Source organism: Fukomys damarensis, unplaced genomic scaffold (assembly GCF_012274545.1).
Source record: "Fukomys damarensis isolate Sample0158 unplaced genomic scaffold, DMR_v1.0_HiC HiC_scaffold_33, whole genome shotgun sequence".
Lineage (NCBI taxonomy): Eukaryota > Metazoa > Chordata > Mammalia > Rodentia > Bathyergidae > Fukomys > Fukomys damarensis.
Window position 1 is genome coordinate 55,361,005 of NW_022900945.1, and position 6,239 is coordinate 55,367,243.

The 6,239-nt window shown below is 44.6% G+C and overlaps 1 protein-coding gene and 1 pseudogene across 4 annotated transcripts in view; both read right to left on the reverse strand.

Annotated features, from left to right (window-relative positions):
• The window catches only part of Dap3 (death associated protein 3), a 33,570-nt gene that overhangs the window by 17,316 nt on the left and 10,015 nt on the right, over positions 1-6,239 (reverse strand). The gene's annotated exons all lie outside the window — the stretch shown is intronic.
• On the reverse strand, positions 2,969-3,094 carry LOC117284080 (annotated as a pseudogene).

Below are 6,239 nucleotides of genomic sequence, written 5' to 3' on the forward strand. Positions count from 1 at the left end.
AAAAAAAAAAAAAAAAAAAAAAAAAAGCTATGGGTCACTGGGAGATTCATTCACTCTCAATGGAAGTATAGATACAAATGTCTTAGAAAATAAATTTACCATTACCTTTGCAAAGATAAGTATGTACAATTCCACTACCAGCTATTCTAGTCCTAGGTAACTTATTTTAGAAAAACATATATGTACATTGGGATGTATGAGAATGTTTATGGGGTAGAGCATAAATTATCAAAAAACTGTAAAAGACCCAGATGTCCCTTGTTAGAAGAGTAGATAAAGACATGTAGCGGAATACTATACAGCAATAAAATGAAGCAGCATCAACCCACAGAATCAGTACTGAATGAAGACTATTATATCTCGCAGGATGAAACTATAAATTTCAAAATCATGAAACTTATTTTGAGGGTACACACATGTAGTAAAACAAAGGCAATGTTAAGAACAACATTTAAAATAATGATTACTCTTAGGGAGAAAGGAAAGGTTGGGGCAGGACACACAGGAAATGGAAGTGAACTAGTTCTAACACTGGATAATGGATACATGAGTATTTTATACCATGTTGCATTCTCCTTTTGTATGTTGGAGATAGTTATCTTTTGGGAGCCAAACAAAAGAAGTTTAAAACACAGTGCTATCCCCTTACCTGTGGGGATGTGACATGAATGAAGACCAGAGGGTCTCTGAAGCTGCAGATAATTCCAAACCACACATATGCTTTTTCCTATCCTACCTAAGAAAACTTGAACGTATAAACTGGGCATGAAAGAGATTTAACAGCAACACAACAGGCCAATTATAACAATACACTATAGTGAGTTATGTCAGTGTAGTCACTGTCTCTTAAAATGCCTTACGGTCACAGCGCATTTCTCTTTCTCCTGGTACTGGTTATTGAACCCTGGGCCTCATGCGTGGTTAGGCAAGTGCTCTACCACTGAGCCACAGCCACCTCCCCACATGTCTTTCAGTTTTGAGACAAAGTCTTGCCAAATTGCTCAGGCTGGCCTTGACTTGGTTGTCCTGCTTCAGCCTCCCCAGCAGCAGGGCGGCCTGTACCACAGACACCGGGCAGTGCTCACCCTCTCCCTTGGAGGAGGCGCCGTGCAGCTTCTCTGGCATTTCTGGCATCTGAACTGTTAGATCACTTTTTTGTTTTCTCTCTGTGTTGGGAATCAAACCCAGGGCCTTCAGCACAATACCCTCACACGGGGTGGGGTGGGGTGGGTTCTCAGGAAAACAAGGGTCCTCACACTGCGACGTAGCGGCAGTGGATCTGGTAAGTAGAAGAGTGCTGACTGTGGGCAGTGGCACCTGCAGTAGTGACACAGCGGGAATGCTGCACGCAGGGTGACTCGGTCCTCAGCAGCACGGGGCAGGACAGCACAAAATTTCATCCCATGATTCAGAATGGCATGCAAATTATTTATTTCATTTTTCATTTAAGATTTTGGTCGACCCTGGGCAACAAACTGCAGAAAGCAAAATCATGGACAGGTAGAGACTTCTGTACTCAGTACAACTCTCAGGATCCAGTAGTGACAGAATGATGACATTAAGTCTCTAGGAACTCAAGTACTTCATTCTGCCTCATCATTTTCACCTTTTTTTTTGGTACCGGAGATCGAACTCGAGACCTTGCACTTGCAAGGTAGGCAGTGGAACCCACTGAGCTAAATCCCTGGCTCGTTGTCTGAGACTATGTAGCCCAGGCTGGCCTTGAACTTGTCGCAGTCCTCCTGCTTCAGCCTCCTATGCTGGGATTACAGGTGTGCGCCACCACATCTGGTGCACCACCATCCTTAAAATTAAAATTGTTAAAGTAACAACAGAGTTGTACCCATGTGACTCAAGTTTCACCACCATTTGGTGCCAAATATGACTACGCAAAAAAGGGTTAGCATATCGGCCCGTGAGTTCTCTCCTTGGCGAGGCCTGCTTGTGAGGCTGGGAATGTGGACTTCAGGAAGATTTGTAACTCTCAGGCTGGCTAGGAGTAGGTGAGTGTCCTGCACATCTGCTTTCCGGCTGTGACAGGAGGTTTGGTATGTGTTAAACAGATGATGCCTATGACTGGCCCCCAGCAGAAACCAGGCCTGGAGTTTCCAGCGGGCTTCCTACGAAGCAGCATTTCACACGTGCTGCCACAGCTTGTTACTAGAGGGGCTGTGCCCTGTGTGATTCCATTAGGAAAGGACTCCTGGACGCTTTACCCTTTTATTTTGTTTTGTGTTCTTTTCTGGAATAAATCATAGCCATCACTACAACTGTGGCTTGTTTCTGAATGCTCCTTATCAAATTATGGACCCTGAGTGATCTTGGCAACCACCAACACAAGAAACTCAGTGCCCACCACCAGCCATCATCTCCTGGGGCTCAGTTCCACGGACACCTACCACACCCAGCCGCTGTCTCTGAGCAGCTTCTCTTCTGGGCTCACTCCACCCTGTGAGCTACCTCAGCTCGAGCCCTGAGACTCTCCCTAGACCTGTGTGTGACTCACTCCTCTCTTGCCAGTTCTGCCCTCAGGAGCCCTAAGCCTGCACACTCATCCCCATCTCCCAGGATGGTGTCACTCCAGCAGCTTCTGGTCTGCCCAGCCCTTGTTCCCAGAGCTTCCCAATGCCTGTGAAACTGTCACAGTACCATGAGAGACCTACGGCTTCTGAGGGCTGGCTCTTGAGAGGAAAGACTGGCTTCCAGGGTCTAGAGGCCACTTTGGTTTTGCACTGCCAGGATCAAGTCCAGAGCCTGCACGCCAAGTAGGTGCCCCCCGCCGACTTCTTCCCAAAGGGGTGCTCAGGCACTGCCAGACCTACAGGATGTTGGTTGGGAAAATGCAAACAGCTCTCCATTCTAAGGGCACTATTACCTTGAGTACAAATCACACCAACAACTGGTTTACCACCTTCTAGCTTTGAATGTCTCTAACTCATTTTTTCCATTGCCTTGCTTAAAATCCTTCAATGTTTGCTCACCATTTTAAAGATAAAAGATGTATGTGTAAAATATGACACCTTACATGTGCATTCATATATAAGAATAACAAGATACTTTACACTTGATCTTAGCCAAAAGGCCAAGAAGTGATAAGAATAACAAGACAGTTTAGAAAGAAAGGGAGGGTGGGGAAGAATCTCAAAAATCTGATCCCAAAGAGAGAGAAAAAAGTCTTATCCCAAAGCAGACAACACAGAGCTAACCACATTTTCACTGTCATTTAAAATATCTCAAAGTAGAAAAAAAAAATCTGACAACCCAAATGAATAAAAACAAAAAAGAATATTTGCTCATTTTATTTTCTAGGGCATAAATTAGAGCTTTGCAAAATAAAGACTAAACGCCACTAATACTATGAAAAATTGGGTACTAACTCCTCCCGTGTTCCTATTTTTTTTTTTCTCCCCATACCAAGGCTTCATGCATGGTAGGCAAGCACTCACCACAACCCATCCCCATCCCTTTGTAAATTTTATTTTGAGACAATGTCTTGCTAAATTGACCAGGATGGACTTGAACTTGTGATTCTCCTGCCTCAGTCTCCTGAGTAGCTGGAATTATGGACCTGCGGCACTATACCCAGCTGGGCAATAATATTTGCTTTCAGTCTTTACATTTGTTCTGAATACAGTAGTAATTTGTAGGGTATAAGATAAATATTTTGCTTATAACTGGAAAGTAGATAAAGGACAGGCTTCCTATTAAAAATGACTGATAAGGGCTGGGGATTTAGCTCAGTGGTTCTGCCTGCCTTGCAAGCACAAGGACCTGAGTTCAATCCCTGGTAACAAAAAAAAAAGACTGACTGATATACTGGGTGTGGTGGCGCACACCTGTAATCCCAGCATTGGGGAGGCTGAGGCAGGAGAATCAATGTGAGTTTAAAACCAGCCTGGGCTACACAGTGAGTTCCAGGTCGGTCTCAACTACAATAGTGAGACCTTGTCTCAAACCGCGGCCCTGAAAAAAAAAAAAAAAAAAAAAAAAAAAAAAAAGACTGATGTTGGGCTGGGGATTTAGCTCAGTGGCATTACTTCTGCCTCGCAAGTGCAAGGTCCTGAGTCAATCCTCAGTACCCCTCCCCCCAAAAAAGAAGAGTAGATGTAAGAATTAAAGCTAAAATGTCACGCATGGTGGTGCATACCTGTAATCCCAGTACTTGGGAGGCTGAGGCAGGAGCACTGCTCAGTTCGAGGCCAGCCTGGGGTACAAAAGGAGACCCTGCCTCAAAAACAAAAAACAAACAAAACAAGCAAGCAAGCAAAAAAAAAAAAAAAAAAAAGAATTATAATTATCTTAAGGCTTCTTAGGACAGAAACAAAAATTTTCCTAGAGATATCATTAAAATACCTTTCTATATAGTTCAACTGACATCATTCCAAGGCTTTCCCCATTATCTACTTCTATCCCAAGACAGAAGACATCTGCCTGTACCCACAGTCATTCTGTATTTAAAATGTGGCTAAAACAAATGTATCTCAGAGACAAAGAATTTCCTTAAACTTTAAACCCCTGGAAGCTTTGCGCTTGGAAAAGGACATTAGTCACTGTTATTTGAAACCCAGCAACCCTCAGCCAGCATTAGAATTCATCCCTCCTTTCCTTTTTTGTGTACTGGAGATTAAAACCAGGGCCTCACACATGCTGGGCAGGCTCACTACTATACCCAACACCCCACCCTTTTTATTCTGAGACTGGGCTTTTCTAAATTGCCCAGGCTGGCCTCAACCTTGTGATTTTTGTTTGTTTGTTTTTTGGGTTTTTTTGAGACAGGATCTCACTATGTAGTTGCGACTGATCTGGAACTCACTATGTAGCCCAGGCTGGTCTTGAACTCAGCGATCCTCCTGCCTCAGCCTCCCCAGTACTGGGAATACTGGTGTGAACCACCACGCCCAGCTAACCTTGTGATATTTGTGATCCTCCTGCCTCAGACTCCCCAGAAGGTGGGATTACAGGCATGCTCTGCCACCCTTCACCTCTTATTGACAAAAATGTATTCTTGCTTACCAGGGCCAAATGTAAGCTCAGAAAGAAGTCAGTAAAAGCCTGTACCAAATTTAGGAAGCTATTTCAGGCTATATAGTAAATCTTGGGGTCATTACAGCCACAGGTTCCTTTCATCAAGTTGAACTAGATTTGACGTTTGTGGGTTTGCTGTTGGACGCAGTGAGATGCGAGCCACACACCCTTCCCCAGCTCTCCCAAGGCACCATCTTACAGGGCCACAGTGTAGCACAGCCAGGGCAGGACATGGACGCCAGCAGGTGCGGGACAGACAGGAAGAGCCCCTCAGGGGTTCCTCCTGTTGCCTTTTATAGCAAGAGGTAACCGTCCCACATGTGACCTTCTGACACTGGCTTTTTTCACCATGGTGATTCCCAGGAGATAATCCAGGCTGCGTGCTGTATACGCCAACAGTCTGTGCCTTAACTGTGATACTGTCATGGTTTGTTTAAGCATTCATTACTGAAGGCCATCTGGGTTGTTTCCAGTTTGGGGCTATTAATAAGAATAAAGCAAACTGGGTGTGGTGGCACACACGTGTAATCCAGCACTCAGGCTGAGGCAGAAGGATTGTCAAGAGTTTGAGGCCAGCCTAGGTTACACAGTGAGTTCAAGGCCCACATGGACTACATAGTAAGACACTGTCTCAAGAAGAAGAAAAAAAAAGCAATAAAGCAAAGAACATTTGATTTTGCTAGATTTTTTTTTTTTTTTTGGTACCAAGGACCTTAAACTCAGGACCTTCCCTTGTGAGACAGGTATGGTGCCACTAAAGTAAATTTCCAGCCCTTGCTTTTGTTTTGGTACTGGGGATTGAACTCCAGTCCTTGTGCTTGCGAGGCAGGTGGCGGCACCACTGTTTTTGTTTTTTGAAACTGGGTCTTGAAATGTAGCTCATGCTGGTCTTGATTTCACTATGCAGCCCAGGATGGCCTCTAACTCATAGTGATCATCCTCCTGCCTCTGTTTCCCAAGTGCGAGTGCTGGGATATACAGGCATGTGCCATCACACCTGGCTTAATTTTTTTTTTTTTTTGAGACAGGGTCTCACTATGTAGTTGAGACTGACCTGGAACTCACTATTGAAACTGGCTTGAAATGTAGCTCATGCTGGTCTTGATTTCACTATGCAGCCCAGGATGGCCTCTAACTCATAGTGATCATCCTCCTGCCTCTGCTTCCCAAGTGCGAGTGCTGGGATATACAGGCATGTGCCATCACACATGTGG